Below are 16,290 nucleotides of genomic sequence, written 5' to 3' on the forward strand. Positions count from 1 at the left end.
TCGAACCATTGTCAGTGATGATTCTCTCGGGAACTCCATAACGACAGATGATTTCTTTCTTGATGAACCGGGCAACCACTTGTTTGGTAACGTTGGCATAGGAAGCTGCTTCCACCCACTTGGTGAAGTAGTCGATCGCGACCAAGATGAAGCGATGTCCATTAGAAGCAGTTGGTTCAATCCTTCCAATCATGTCGATGCCCCACATGGCAAACGGCCAAGGCGAGTTCATGACATTCAACGGACTTGGTGGTACATGCACCTTGTCAGCATAGATTTGACACTTATGGCACTTCCGAGCATACTTGAAACAATCGGATTCCATAGTCATCCAGTAATATCCGGCTCTCAGCAATTTCTTCGACATTGCATGACCACCAGCGTGGGTGCCAAACGAACCCTCGTGCACTTCTTGCATTAACATGTCTGCTTCGTGTCTATCCACGCATCTGAGCAAGACCATGTCAAAGTTCCGCTTATACAACACGTCATCCTGATTCAAGTAAAAGCTTCCAGCTAGCCTCCTCAGGGTCTTCTTATCATTCTTTGACGCACCCTCAGGATACTCTTGAGTCTTGAGGAAGTTCTTGATGTCATAGTACCACGGTTTATCATCAATAGCATTAACAGACTCGGCTGCAAACGCATATGCAGGCCTCTCGAGTCGATTCACCGCAACATGTGGCACCTGGTTCCACCAATGAACTTTTATCATGGAAGATAAAGTAGCCAAAGCATCAGCCATCTGATTTTCATCCCGAGGGACATGATACAACTTCACCTTCTTGAAGAACGTCAGTATTCTTCTGGTGTAGTCTCTGTACGGAATCGGATGCGGCTGGTTTGTATTCCAATCTCCATTGACCTGATTGATCACTAGAGCTGAATCTCCAAATATGTCAAGTGTTTTGATCCTCAGATCAATGGCTTCTTCTATCCCCATGATACAAGCCTCGTACTCAGCTTCATTGTTGGTAACGTCGAAAGTCAATCTAGCAGAGAAAGGTATATGAGCACCTTTGGGATTGATTAGCACTGCGCCAACACCATTGCCGTTCATATTCACAGCCCCATCAAACATCAGTGTCCACTTGTCATCAGGATCCGGTCCTTCCTTGACAAGCGGCTCTTCACAGTCTTTCGTCTTTAGGTACATGATGTCTTCATCAGGGAATTCAAACATCATAGGCTGATAGTCGTCGATCGGTTGTTCGGCAAGATAGTCTGACAGAATACTACCCTTGATGGCCTTCTGAGACGTGTACTGAATGTCATACTCCGTTAAGATCATCTGCCAACGGGCAACACGTCCGGTAAGAGCTGGCTTCTCAAAGATGTATTTCACAGGATCCATCCTAGAAATCAACAGAGTAGTATGGTTCAACATATACTGCCTTAGTCGGCGAGCAGCCCAGGCCAAAGCACAGCAAGTTTTCTCGAGCAGTGAATATCTTGTTTCACAGTCGGTAAACTTTTTGCTTAGGTAGTATATGGCATGCTCTTTTCGACCAGACTCGTCATGCTGACCCAATACACACCCCATTGAAGTCTCGGTGACTGAAAGGTACATGATCAGTGGTCTCCCAGGAACTGGAGGAATCAGGATTGGAGGTTTCTGTAAGTACTCCTTGATTTTGTCAAAAGCTTTCTGACAGTCATCATTCCATTTGATCGCCTGATTCTTTCTGAGTAGTTTGAAAATTGGTTCACATGTGGCAGTTAGATGAGATATGAACCTTGCAATGTAGTTCAACCTCCCTAAAAACCCACGGACTTGCTTTTCCGTTTTCGGTTCAGGCATCTCTTGAATAGCTTTGACTTTAGCTGGATCAACCTCAATCCCTTTCTCACTGACAATGAAACCTAACAGCTTCCCGGATCTCACCCCAAACGTACATTTGTTCGGATTCAGCCTCAGCTTGAACTTGACCAGTCTGTCAAACAACTTCTGCAAATTTACCAGGTGCTCCTCTTTTGTCTGTGACTTCGCAATCATATCATCCACGTACACTTCGATTTCGTTGTGCATCATGTCATGAAAGAGAGTCGTCATTGCCCTCTGATAGGTAGCACCGGCATTCTTCAGCCCAAATGGCATCACTTTGTAGCAGAACGTGCCCCAAGGTGTAATGAATGTCGTCTTTTCCATGTCCTCTGGCGCCATCTTGATCTGGTTGTAGCCTGAGAAACCGTCCATGAAAGAGAATACCGAGGATTGAGCCGTATTATCCACCAATACATCAATGTGAGGTAATGGGAAATCGTCTTTCGGACTCGCCCTATTCAGATCTCGGTAATCGACACACATTCTGACTTTGCCATCCTTCTTCGGCACGGGAACAATGTTGGCAACCCACGGCGGGTAACTGGTGACAGCCAGAAAACCTGCATCCCACTGCTTCTGAACCTCTTCCTTGATCTTGACTGCCATATCAGGACTAGTTCTGCGAAGCTTCTGCTTGACTGACGGGCACTCTTCTCTAAGAGGTAACCGATGCACCACAATGTCTGTATCCAACCCAGGCATATCTTGGTATGACCAGGCGAATATTTCCACATATTCTTTCAGCATCTCGATTAGCCTCCTCTTGACAGAGTCTTCTAAAGCAGCCCCGATCTTGATCTCTCTTCTGGCATCCTCAGTACCCAGATTGACAATCTCCAACTCTTCCTGATGAGGTTGGATGACCCTTTCCTCTTGCTTCAGTAATCTGACCAATTCTGCAGGGAGTTCACAGTCTTCCTCACTCTCCTCTTCAGCTTGGTAGATGGGATTGTTGAAATCATACTGAGCCATAACAGAGTCATTCACAGTGGATGCCAAAAGATCATTTCTGCATGTTTGATGTTTTGTTTTTAGAAAAAGATTTCAATAAAGTCACAAAAAACAAAAAACATTGCCATTTTTACTGTTTTGAAAAAAAAGTGAAAAACAGAAAATAGAAAGACAAAGATCTCAAAATTTGATTGAAAAAAACGTCCTTTATTTATAAACATTGTGAACATGATGTGGCCCTACAATGAACCACTACGCCTTGGGCAGAACGTAGGGTTTTCATGCAAAATGTAAAAACAAAAGAAAATTACTCTGTCAGTAGAGTAACTTGGACCACTTCCTCAGCTGTCCAATTGTTGATAGACTCGCCTGGTGCACAAGGGCGGACCCATGCATCCAAATCACAATCACGGTCTTCACCATTAGTAGCAAAGACGTCTCCATGGTTCATCAGCCCAGCGCTGGTGAAGGTGCTCGGACCTGCTTGTACATGCTGTTCTTCTTGGAGAGGCTCGTACCCGATGCCGAATTTGTCTTCTTTTACTGGCAAGTCAACCATCTTGCCCCAGCCTTCTGCTTTGCCAGAGTCAACCACTTCCTTGGCTTGCTTGTACGATGAAATCGAAGCACCAGGCTTCCTCTGCTCAGCACAAGCAACCCCTTCAAGCGCCACGGTCTCAAATGCCTGGCACAGGGTTTCATGGATCTCGCCATCTACCTCGACATATTTGAATGAGGAGAGATGACTCACCAGGATTTCCTCTTCGCCGCAGACGGTCACAATCTGACCGTTCCAGACATATTTGAGCTTTTGATGGAGAGTTGACGAAACTGCTCCAGCGGCGTGAATCCATGGACGCCCCAACAGACAGCTATAAGCAGGCTGAATGTCCATCACATAGAACACGATGTCGAACACCTCCGGACCTATCTTTACCGGCAAAGTGACTTCACCAAAGACAGAACGCTTGGATCCATCAAATGCACGAACTATCAGGTCACTGGGAGTGAGCACAACTCCCTCGACATCGATCTTCTTCAATATCTGCTTGGGCAGGACATTCAGGGACGACCCGGTGTCCACTAGCACATGAGATAAAACAGCGCCCCTACACTCCATAGTGATGTGCAAGGCCTTGTTATGATTACGACCCTCAGGCGTTAGGTCTAGGTCAGTGAAACCTACACCGTGCCTGGTGCTCACGTTGGCTAGTACACCTTCCAGCTGGTTGACTGATATCTCTTGCGGGACGTATGCCATGTTCAGCATCTTTAGCAAGGCGTCCCGATGTGCCTCAGAACACATCAGCAAAGAGAGTATCGAGATCTTTGAAGAAGTTTGATTGAGCTGATCCACAATCTTGTAGTCGCTCTTCTTTATTATCTTCATAAACTCCTCAACATCCTTCTGAAAAGAACCCTCAGCCTCCTTCTGAGCCGGTTCTTCGTCAACCACTGCTTGTTTGCCCTTAGCTCTGGCGGATGCCTCAGCAGTAGCATCCCTCAAAGGCTGAGGCGCAAACAGTCGTCCACTCCTTGTGAAACCTCCCTGTCCTCCAACATTGTCCACTACAGGACTTGCAACAGCAGGAATTCTCACAGGAGCATTGATAGTAACTGGCGCTTGATTAACTGGCTTTGTCTGGTTACCAGCCCTCCTATCACGGCGATAGGCATTGTCGTATCTCCATGGCACAGCTCTACTATTTTCAACTTGTCCTCTGCCGGACGCCACAATAGTAGTAGGTGCACGGATGGTTACCGGTGTTGGGATGGTAACCGGAGTATTGCTGGTGGTGGGTACACTGACAGCCCCACGCCCTCTTCCTTCGGACGGCTTATAAAAAATAGTGACAGTAGACACTGCCCCATTATCTCTGGTAGCCCGGCTGAACTGCAAACAGCCTTCGTCCATCAGCCTCTGAATACCAGTCTTCAACTGGTCACAACCGTTGATCGCTTCTGAACAGCCCACACAATCTTCTTGACAACCTGGGTTAACACCCCCCTTCAGCAAACGGCCCTTGATTGTTAACAAAGAAGTCTGAACTTCATCAACATTCACAATCAAGTCTTCAGCCTCTCCATCTTCAATATTGCTAACCCTATGCCCGCCATGCTGAGGCATAGGATTGTTCACCACATTCGGAACTGGAGAGAAGTTGATCGCCTTAGCATCGATCAAGTCCTGAACCTTGTGCTGCAAAGCTCGACATCTTTCAATATGGTGGCCTGGTGCCCCAGAATGAAAGTCACAGCGGGCATTTGCGTCATAGCCCGGAGGCAGCACTGTCGGAGTGGCCATTGTACGCAATTCCACAAACCCTAACCGGAGTAGTTCGGGTAACAATTCGGCGTACGTCATAGGCAATGGGTCAAATCTTCTATCAGGATTCAACCTCTGTCTCTGCTGAGGCTGGAAAGGACGTTGTTGTTGTTGTTGCTGTTGTTGAGGTCGTTGCGGTTGTTGTTGAACTCTCTGTTGTTGTGGACGAGGTTGAGGTGCAGGAATAGTCACTGCAGCCACTGGACGATACTGGTCCCTATTTGTATTGGCTCTGTACGCACCCCCTCTGTGCTGTACAGCATTGGTCTCTCCTTCTCTACGGCGAGGTGCCCCAGAGAAGGGTTTCTTGGAAGAAGATGAGGAACCTGCATCAGGGATCCTCCCAGCCTTGATCAGACTCTCAGTTCTTTCGCCGCAGATAACGACGTCAGAAAAACTTCCGAATGGGCAGCTTCCCATCCGGTCCATGTAAACTCCTTGAAGAGTACCGATGAACATGTCAGTCAACTCCCTTTCCAGCATAGGGGGTTGAACTCTTGCAGCTAGTTCGCGCCATCTCTGGGCGTACTCTTTGAAGCTCTCGTTGTTCTTCTGACAAAGACTCTGCAGCTGAGTCCTTGTTGGAGCCATGTCCATATTATGCTTATACTGCCTGAGGAACGCCTCACCCAGGTCTCTCCAGCATCTGATGGAATCCCGCTTCAACTCCATATACCAATCCAAAGACGCCCCAGATAGGCTGTCTTGGAAGAAATACATCCATATTTTTTCATCGTCAGTGTATGCGGATATCTTTCTGTAGTAAGCCTGCACATGGGTGCGAGGGCAGGAGGTACCGTTGTATTTGTCAAATGACGGTGCCTTGAATTTATGCGGGATTCTCAGTCCTTCAACCAATCCCATGTTGGTAACATCAAAACCGAGGGAGTTTTGACATTCCATTGCCCGGATTTTCTCAGCAAGGGCTTCAACTTTGCGATCTCTCGCATCATTCCTACCCAAGATGTCGTCGTCTTCGCTGAGCATGGTGAACAAATCCTCTTGTCTGTCAACAATCGGAATTCTGTTACGGGCCGGAGCATGGATGACTCTGGCACTAACAGCATCTGGAGCAATCGGTTGACCGTCAACTCGGATACCCCTCAACTCTTCACCCATAGCATAATTGTTGACGGGAATAGCGGCAGCAGGGACTTCAGGAACTGGGTTTCCTTCTTACAGAGGCTGGTTGGGCGGTGGCAGTGTAGCTTCTTGCCTCTGGACCAACGCTCGGAGCTCTTCTTGGCCTTGTGCAACCCCTTGCATCATGTGAATGAATTGGGCCATGCTTGCCCTCATCTCTGCCAACTCGGCTTGAACCTGATCCATGTTGCGTTGCTGGTTGAGCCTTGTTGAGTAGCGGTGCGGCCTTTGATCAGCTATCCTGTCTGGACACAGGAATCAAAGTGAGAAGACGGCCTGAGAACACCTGTTATGCAAATGAGATGAGTATGATGCATGCAATGCTTGTGCAAATGCTTTGTTTTCAAGGAACCCTTAGGGTATTATTTGCAATATTTTGAATATTTAGACATTTTTAATTGCTCATGGAAAACATTTCATTCAAATATATATTGAGACAAGGAAATACAGCATTTTTGATTCATTACAAAGAGAAAAGGTAAATGACACCCTATGGATCCCTAGAAGCTCGGGATGCTGGAAGACGAGAAGTGCACAACTTCTTGATCTCCCTCTCGTAGGCAGCCTCCATGTCAGCTTTCTCTTTTGCAAGTCGATCGTACTTCCTCTTCCAGAATTTGGATGACTGAGGAAGCAGAGAAGTCCAAGTGTCGTTCGGATCGTCGATCACTCGGTGCTCGAGAAATTCAATCATAGCATCCTTCTCCTTGAGCTGCTGCAGCAATTCCTCCCTCTCACGGATCCAGGCACGCGAAAGGTCCTCCTCTCTCAACTCCTCTACACATTGGGTAGGGAGGGTTGAAGGCCCAGCCATATCCAACGGTGTAGGTCTTGGATGATCATACGGCATCAGGTAGGTGGCAGCTCTCTGTCTGACCCAAGAAGTGTATGGCTCCAAAGCAATGCAGTTCTTCGGACCCAACTCATTCCTACTCTTCTTACGGATACTGCGCCATGCACGGACAAATCTGGCTTTCAGGCCTTGGGGATCTTTACCCTCCTGGAAAAACGCACCTTCTAACAGAATGTTATTAGGTTTATCTTTCAGGGGGAACCCGAGCTGACGACGTGCAAGAATAGGATTGTAGGTAATCCCACCACATGTACCAAGAAGAGGCACATTAGGGAATTCACCACAATAATCGATGATCTGGACGGTATCATACACGCGATCATACCAGGTGATATCATCATTGGTGAGAGACATGAGTCTCTGAGACCACCGTAGACATCCCTTGTTCTCCTTGAAAGCAACTGTCTGCGGCAAGTGCGAAATAAACCACTTGTACAGCAGGGGTAGACAGCAGACAATGACTCCTCCATTCTTCATATTCCTCAGGTGCATGGAGACATAAGCATCGCCCAACAAAGTCGGAACTGGATTGAGGACTGAGAAGATCCTAATGGCGTTCATGTCCACGAACTTGTCGAAGTTGGGAAATAGCACCAATCCATAGATGAGCAGCACAAATAGAGCCTCAAAGGCATCCTCACTCATGGCCTTCCCATAGAAGGTAGCTTGGGCAATGAGGAACTCGGAAGGAAAACCCTGAATTCCGCCTTTGGTAGTCAGATTAGCTCTAATCAGGTCTTCATCTATGTGCAACAAGCTGGAAATCTCTCGAGCAGATGGAATACTCTCTAGGCCACTGAACGGCACTTGATCCAGAATCGGAATCCCAATAAGATGAGAGTATTCTTCCAAAGTTGGCAACAGCTGGAAGTCTGGAAATAAGAAGCAATGATGCAACGGATCGTAGAACTGAGCCAAGGTACTCATCAACCCTTCGTCAACCTAAGTGGTGAGCAGAGGCAGAAGCTTCCCATAGCGAGCTTTGAAACCCAAGGGATCTAATACATATGATGTCAGATTCCTTAACTCTTTTACGTCGGGCTGCTTAAAGCTGTACTTCTTTGTATGCCTCTTTGGTCTTTCCATTGTCTGAAAATTTTGCAAAATAACCCTTTAAGTTCCTTGAAAATTATCTTTTTCTGATGATGACATGTATGCGGATGAATGCATGAATGCATGAATGCAACAAACACACTCAAGGATCAAGCAAGGCACACCAAACAAAGGTCGTGGGAAAGCTCTACGTATCCTTAATATCAATCATCCATTTTGGTGGATTTAGGTTTTCACCTTATCAACACCCAAGTTCCATTGATATTAACGGTACATGAACCGGTTCAGACATTCTTAATATCAACCAGCCGCTTTGGTGGATTTTAGGTTTTACACCTGATCCGGGATCCATTGATATTAACAATGCTTGAACGACTCAACCACGAATCAAGGGTTTGTTGAGAGTCACGAGCATGGAGTCTCGGTTAAGAACCACCCAAAGGAGTGTACTAGGGTTTAAACCTGCCAGACATGTTCTATCAGAGGTTCCCATAATCATCGTCCCATCTTTCGAATATTATCGGAGGAACGAATACTCGTATTCCAAGAATATTCTCAAGAGAAACTCTTATGAGTGTAGTATCGCGTAACAATCGTATCAGAACTGACATCTGAACGACCTCCGCACTACGGTCCTAAAAATAGGCCAAGATGGGTTTGGTAAACTAAGGTCCTTGGCTTCTGCGGCACATGATTGAAAGAATAATGCCTAACCACAAATAACTTGTGTGACATTATTAGTTCAACATGACCTCCACCAAGTGAATGGACTCGCAAGTCAACTGGCTAAGGACTACTCCACACCAGTCAACAAGACTATGCCATTCTCCTATCCTAGAGTGCACTCGAGTTCGGGTATAGAACTCATCTCACAAATCACCAAAGCAAACAACAATGTATATCAAGCAATTCACGCATTACAATCAATACAGTGATCCCAAATTGTACAAGAATAAGTCGAATAACAAATAAAAATATAGCACAACAAAGGTGAAAAGTAGGCACTACCGCCGAGAAGCAATTATCTCCCCAGTGGAGTCGCCACTTTTCTGTAGCGGTGTATTCGTCGCCATATGATTTATCAATTAAACCATAAGCAAAGCATACAATGAAGTTTCGAGTCGCCACCGCACTTTTATTTATCCAAAGGACTGGCTAAAAAGCGAACAAAAGCCTAAGAAGTTTTACACGTAGAAAACTAATAAAAGATCAGAGATTCCGGGTAAGGGGTAAGTTACGCAATGGGAAGGTGTTAGGCACCCACTACGTCCTAGGTACTCCTAGGGAGCCCTTTTCACACTTGTTGTACTAAATTGTTATTTGTTCAGACATAAACATTGTGCAAACATGAGTGAGATGATGAGAAAAGAATATACAAGTTTTATTGGGTTTGAGCGGATGAACCCGCTGCCTACGTACCTTCCATCAAAGGTAAGGATCAAAACGCCGTAGTTCGGCTAAAAGATTTCCAAAAGTTGGTGGATTCAATTTTAAACACAAGCACTGAGGCTTTTCATTATCAACGGGAGAAAACTCGACCAAGACCAACATCCACCATGTGAGGATAGCTTCGACGCACTAGAGGGGTTAACCCTGTTTTCAGTACGGAAGTCTTACTGTCGACTCACTAAAGATAAGGTGAGGTTTACATCAACCACAATGATAATTGAAACCTACGGCTAATGCATGAAAAGATTAATGGACAAGGCCAAAACAAGTGAATGGGTGAAGTTAATTGATTGTGATTATGAAAGTAGAGTCAAAGTATGATTAAGATTGATTCAAAAGAAGTATTATGAAATGGAGTTTGAAAAAATTCAAGGACTTGAGTCCAGGTTTCTAGTTTGGAAAACATGAAGATGTTTGCACAATACCTAAGTTAAGTTTGAAATCAAAGTGTGAAAAGGTTTAGGACGCAATGAGAGATGAATGGATGAGGATGGAAAGTAAAACTTCTCAGGAGGTTCACTTCTTGAAATCATATGGAGGATGATTCAAGGGTGTCCTTTGGAGTGGAAAATAAGTAATGATAAAATAAACAAACAAATGATACCAGATGCCACTCAATGGTCTTACTCCAATCTCACAAACAAAGCGGATATCGGATACCAATGGCTGGGTTTACACCAATCTCCTAAAACAGAACTGGATATCAGAGGCCACTCAATGGTCTTACACTAATCTCCTCAAAAAGAAAACAAGAAATGGAACATGGAAATTAAACTGCCAATCTGGCTGGACTTAGGTTAATTCCACACATGATCATAGGAAAGCAAATGCCAACTTGTGGGACTTACAATTGCATCCTCTCATAAACAAAGAAAACAAAACAATAGATGTCAGATGCCAATCTATCTGGGCTTACTCTAACATACACAGTATGATCCTAGGAAAACAAATGCCAACTCGTGGGTCTTACAATTGTATCCTCACACACAAACAAAGAACAAGCAAAGATAAGATGAGTGGCCAATGTGATGGTCTTATACTCACTTCCATGTCATAGGAACAAATGCCAACTTGTGGGACTTACAATTGTCCTCAATGGGTAAACAGCAATGATGGTGTCACACAGACAAAGGAAATGATCATGCATTAATGACAATTGATGATGATAAATGCATAACATACAGGCAAGCAAGTGCATATGAAGCAATCAATCAATCAATGAGAATCAGTCAGCACACTCTATAGCCAAACAAGGGGGCTCACACAAGAGGGTTTGACTATGAAAGTCCACTGTAATGGGTGAAGGTCGCTCTTAACCTTGCCATTGAGAGGCTAAGGTGAAGCAGATGAATAGGAGATGAGGGGTGTGCCTCATTGCTTCTATCCCTAATCAGGGAGAGCATCAAATAATAGAAAGTGGGGGAGCTCAGAAAGATGGAACTCTTTCCCCATTATTGACTCGATTGATCTTGGGTTTTTATCTCAATGCTTCAACCATGTAATGGGAGCAAAGAGAGGACACACTGAATAGTGGGGGATAGGCTACTTATCCCTACCTTCCACCAATTGCCTTACTTGAAGGACTTTTCCTGCTTGGGACAATTTTAAACACACACAGGCATTGCCTCTTAAGGAGGACTTCAGACAGTTTGCCCGGTCAAATAACAGACCGGGTCTCCAGACTACATGAAGAGAGAATAATTATACCTCAAAAGCAATTGCTAAATAGCAAAGCAAGCAACTAAAGCAACTAAAGGGTACCTGAGAAAAAACAAACAAATCAGTATGCAATTAAACAGTTAAAAGCAAAGGAATGGGATTCACAAACAAAACAGATGATCAACTGTGCAAGGCACAAGACTCAAACACAATGAGTCAAACCTACAAAACAAAGGTTAGCATATAGTAAACAATCAAGTTCAAACAAGTTCGAATGATCTTTGAGGCATTGGTGCTTAACCTGAAACAAGAACTCAATTGTAAGCTCAAAAGACCACTAGGACTAGCCTAGGGTCAAGGATGAAAGAAAAAGTCAAAACAGCAAAGGAAAGTCAACCAAAGTCAAGGTCAAACATTTAGTAAGCAATCACAATTGGGCCCACATTCAAATCATGCATTATTATCATTTCATGAACATTTGAAGTCAAAGTAAGGCAAATGAAAGCACAAAAAAGTCAACAGAATGACTTGCATCAAAAGTCAACCCAAACAATCTCAAAAATCATCAAATAAATCACATTCAATCCTGACATCTAGCATGGCAAGCATGTCAAATTTCATGGCATTTGGATGAGAGGAAGGCAGTCAATTAAAATCATGAAGTCAACACAATTTCAAGTAAGCACAATGAAAGTCAACAAACATGGGTCAACTTCAAAAAATCATATCAAATTGAAAACAGATGAGAAATGGATGAGATTAACACCAATGCAAAGCTCAAGATGTCTAGTTATCACATATGAAATTTCATGATCATACAATATGGTATGAGAATTTCCCAAAGGATTTGGCAAAGTATAGCACAAAAAGTCAACCATTGACTAGGCAGAGAAGAAAAATCTCAAATAAATGGAAAACAACACAATTAATTCCAGGAAAAATCAAAAATGAACTAGACATGTAAGGGAGGGATCATGCAAAATTTGGGGTCATTTGGATGTAAGGAAACATGTCAATCAAAATTGGGAAAATGCACATTCATGGTGTGACACCAAATGTAACACCTAACTTCAAAAAATCAAAGCTCACACACCACATATGATAAATGCACAAACTTTATATCAAAATGAAGGTGAATGTGTCTAGTTTCTTCACAAAAAAATTCAAGACCAAAGGATGCAACATGAGTATTTCACAAAAGAAATGGCAAGAGGTATCATTTTTGGTCACATAACAAAAACCCTAAGGCCAATTAAAATCCAATGATCCAAAAAATCTGAAAAAATAATGATAAAAAACTAGACATTTTCATGAGTTTGATGCAAAAAATCCCACAATTTTTGGAGTTGAAATGAATTAAATATGAATTGTGGAAGATGAGTACAATATTGTAGCAAACATGGACAAATAACATGAATGAACAAGTCAACGGTTGACCAGCATGGCAATTTTGTAATTTGGAGATTCATTAAACGAAACACGGTCGTTTAAGCCAGGCAATTGAAATGTTGTGATTGGTTGGTTCTTAATGAAACAGTGCAATGAGCAACAGCAGCCAATATCATTCGAGATTTCTGGGCAACTAGGGTTTATCACACAGGGTTTATGCAGCAACATGGCAAGGTAGCATCATCTTCAATATTCATCATCGAAATCCAACCAGTTACGAATAGCATGCAATGAAACAGATGATATTCATGCAATCACAATCCAAACAAACAAAACATAAGAGCCTTAAATTTCTGGAAATGAACTTAGGGTTTTCAAACAGAACAGCATTCATCTTCATCATTCAAACATGAGCAAAAATCAAAAATGCCCAGAAATCCATGGCAAGCATATCAACAGCATCATCAGACCACATAAGACACAAATATGGTATCCATTTTCTCTAATTCATCATGAGTAAGGCAAATCGAGCAGAAACTCATTTGAGCATAAAAGTTGAAATCTATATTTCTCACAGCATAATTACTCATTTTCAATGGTTCAAGTTGCAGTGTGATGTGCATACAAAAGGCTACAAGAAACATGTCATAATTTGGAGAAAGAAGAGATTCGACACTAACCCCTGTTGAAGAGCAAATGAGGATTCAGCAGTTTCCTGGCCTTGAATAGTCAAAACAGATGAAGATAATGGTCCTAGGAGGTGGAAGGCTGTGGCATTTAGCTCAGAAACTCTTGCAATGGCTCAGCCCGATTCTTGCCATGGATGAATGCTTTGGACAACAGTGATAATGGAGCTGCTTACAGTCGAGTGGTAAGGTTCAAAACAGCCTCCAAATAGTTGATGGATGATGGAACAAACAAGGGTGGCTCGAGGGTTTGGAGTTCGTGAGCAGAAAAATCCAAAGTGCAAAAATGCAAAAGATGAGAAAAATGAGTTTTCTGTAGTCTGCAGCTGCTACTAGGGTTTGGAAAATGTCAGAAAAAAGGTTTATATGTGCTGTTTAAACTTTCTTAATCAAGTGTTAAACCATATTAGCTTAAATGAAACATTATGCATATTGCTAAGTTTGGAGAATATGGAAATGGAGGGTGTGTGTCTTGCACGATTTGGGCCTTTGGACAGGCTGCAAATGGCAATTAAATCATCTGTTTTTGGTCTATGCATGAAGTGTTAAGTTGGTTTTGTTTACATGAAGCCATTTGCAAAAATTAACAAATTTGCACCTTTGGCCAAAATGGTGATATGGTGGTGTCATGAGCATGAATTAGGGCTTGGAACATGTTGCAAATGACATTTAGAATGAATCCCCATTGGCCAATTGTGTCAAAAGTGTTTAAATCAAAAAGTCAAACTTGAGTCAAACTTGATTTTTAAATGAGATAGGTCAACAAATGCCATTTTGATTGGCAAGGTTTTGGTACATGATGTTTACATTTTTGGAAAGAGGAGGAAAAATGTGGTTTGTAGGAAAAAACCCCACCAAATTTGGCCAAATGGTTTGAGAGATATGGCCTTTTGAAGTTCAAGATTTTGTGAAAATGATTTGATCATATCTTGCAAACCATTCATGGGATTTGAGAGTTCTTGGACTTTTTGAAATGGGAGAACAAGATCTTCAACTTTCATGTTGAGCAAAAATTCATTTGAAGCTTGTATCATGATGCAAGTTGAGGATCAAGAAGTTTCCATTTTTGGCAGTTAAAATTACAGGTCCACTTTTTATTTTGGGAAATTTTCTGATTGGCTTCAAATTCTTCAATGATGTTGATTGCCATGACACATGAGGTCTATTAGGACATAAATAAGCTCTCTCAAACCATTTCCATCCATCAAAACCATAAAATCAACCACAGTTGACCAACTTTGACCTTTCTAGGGTTTTGGACTGACTATGCACTGACTGATGAATTCCAAACCCTAAATCCTTGAGACCTTGACTTCAAATGATGCCCAAAGTTGTATGGGCTCTTGATTATTGATCATGGTGCCCAAATTCCACAAGAATGACCACCATCCACTGCTTTGACTGATTGTTGACTGTTTAGGGTTTTTGCCTGACTGTGCATGAACTGTTGGCTTCTGAGCCTTCAACCCTTGACTTGAACATTTCAAAAGGACCTCCAAGTCATGTGAACTTGTTGGACAAACCCTAGGGCCTTTGCTCCTTGAGAAACACTCTTGCTTGCTTGGTGGATTGATCTCCTGATCAGTTTGACCTAATTCTTGCTTGAATGCTCTTGAGGCAACTGAGGACAATGCAAATGCTATGCAATGTATCATGATATGCTATGACCTAATATGAGATGGTATGTACAATGATAGGTGCAAATTTGAGGTGCTACAGCAGCCTCCAAACCCTGAAGGGCCTCACGGGTGCAACTCAATTTCAATCAAGCTCTCCAATCAGGTTTGCCCTATTCCTATTATTTTACGCCTTCAATTTGAATGTTCTAAATGTGTGATGTATTATGAATGGGTGAAACCTATGCCTTGAATGTTTAATTACATGATTTCTGAAATGTATGCCACAGGGTTTGAGGTTTCTGAAACCATACTGTTATTCATGAAAAAAATGCTTATCGTGTTTCACTAACCCTTTTGTTGAGTTTTTGTGAGGGCTCACAGACTCTTGCAGAGATGGTTTGCGTGGTTTTCCCACTTTATTTGTGGGATACCCCCTGGAGGTTCATTCCGATTACCTGTACTGACTCACTTTTCTTTGATGGCATTAGCTTGGGAGGTCCCTGGGTTTCTTACTCCTTTAATTGTTATTACTTCGGATCTTCATCCGTGTGGTACTTTTAACTCTTTTCCGCATTTTATCGCTTTCTTAGCTGGAAGACCTCGATAGGGGGCATTTGTTTTCTTTTGTTTATTTACTTCTGAGCCCCTTGTTGGCACATTTACTTTATACATGTTTGTTTTGTATGTGTTCGTATCCCTGCAGGTAGCGCGGTTCCTTCATCAAGGACTGCCTTTTTGCCCTTGAGCATCCCAAACCCTAAAACTCAAAGCAACACGTTAACTCCTTCTACTACAGGCGAGTAAGTCTCCAAAGGTTGAGCATCCGGTAGATTGCGTAGTGACGTCGTTCGTCCAAAACCTAATCCATAATCCCATAGTTAGCCGAACTACGTTTTGCTCTGATTCTCAGGCCAGATGATATACGTAGGCATAAGACGCGATGTCTTAGCGAGCGCACATCCCCCCAACCCATAGGTAGCCGAGCTACGAAGACTCTGATTCTCATATTCAGATGAGATACGTATGCAGTGGATGCGACATCCGCGCGAGTCATTTTCATTTAACCCTTTTTTTTTTGGTAAACAGCACAAGATAAACTCACACCCTTTAGACGAAAACTACAAAAGTGGATCCCGTAGAGTACTACGGATGCGTAGGGGTGCTAATACCTTCCCTTCGCATAACCGACTCCCGAACCCAAGATTTGGTTGCGAGACCCCGTCTTGTCCTTTCCTTTTTCAGGTTTACTTTGAGCGTTTCCTTTCCCTCCTTTGGGATGAATAACGCACGGTGGCGACTCTTCTGCCTTTTTCTTTCGCCGGTTGTTTTTTTTGCGT

The sequence above is a fragment of the Lathyrus oleraceus genome, chromosome 5 (assembly GCF_024323335.1).
Source record: "Lathyrus oleraceus cultivar Zhongwan6 chromosome 5, CAAS_Psat_ZW6_1.0, whole genome shotgun sequence".
NCBI lineage: Eukaryota > Viridiplantae > Streptophyta > Magnoliopsida > Fabales > Fabaceae > Lathyrus > Lathyrus oleraceus.